A 429-nucleotide genomic window follows, 5' to 3' on the forward strand; every position below is an offset into this window, starting at 1 on the left:
CGAAAAAGGTCCATTGGTAAAATGTCTAGCATTATGACTACTATCGTTGCAGTGATCCTCATCAACATCAACTATTCGTGCTTTTTGTTTCGTCTGAACAACCACAACGGAAACAACGGTTACTCATTACAACCATTTCATGAACCGGCGGTAGTCGTTGTATAATAAAAGAGAGAACAATAGTACTTACAATGAAATCAATAACTCATTAACGGCACTAGTAACTAATTAACAACAGAGGTGAGTGGCGGAAATTCCCTCCCCTGGGTTTATTGCTACTACTGTTGCCGGTGCTAAAAAGAATGTAAACGTAGTGATGATAATGGTATGAAATGCGATGAGCAATAAATCGTCACTTTCATTCCCGCATAATTAATTACAAAGGTACGAACACCAACGTCAGATACATGTTATCACAAGTAACAAAGA

This window comes from Penaeus monodon, chromosome 32, assembly GCF_015228065.2.
Source record: "Penaeus monodon isolate SGIC_2016 chromosome 32, NSTDA_Pmon_1, whole genome shotgun sequence".
NCBI classification, from domain to species: domain Eukaryota; kingdom Metazoa; phylum Arthropoda; class Malacostraca; order Decapoda; family Penaeidae; genus Penaeus; species Penaeus monodon.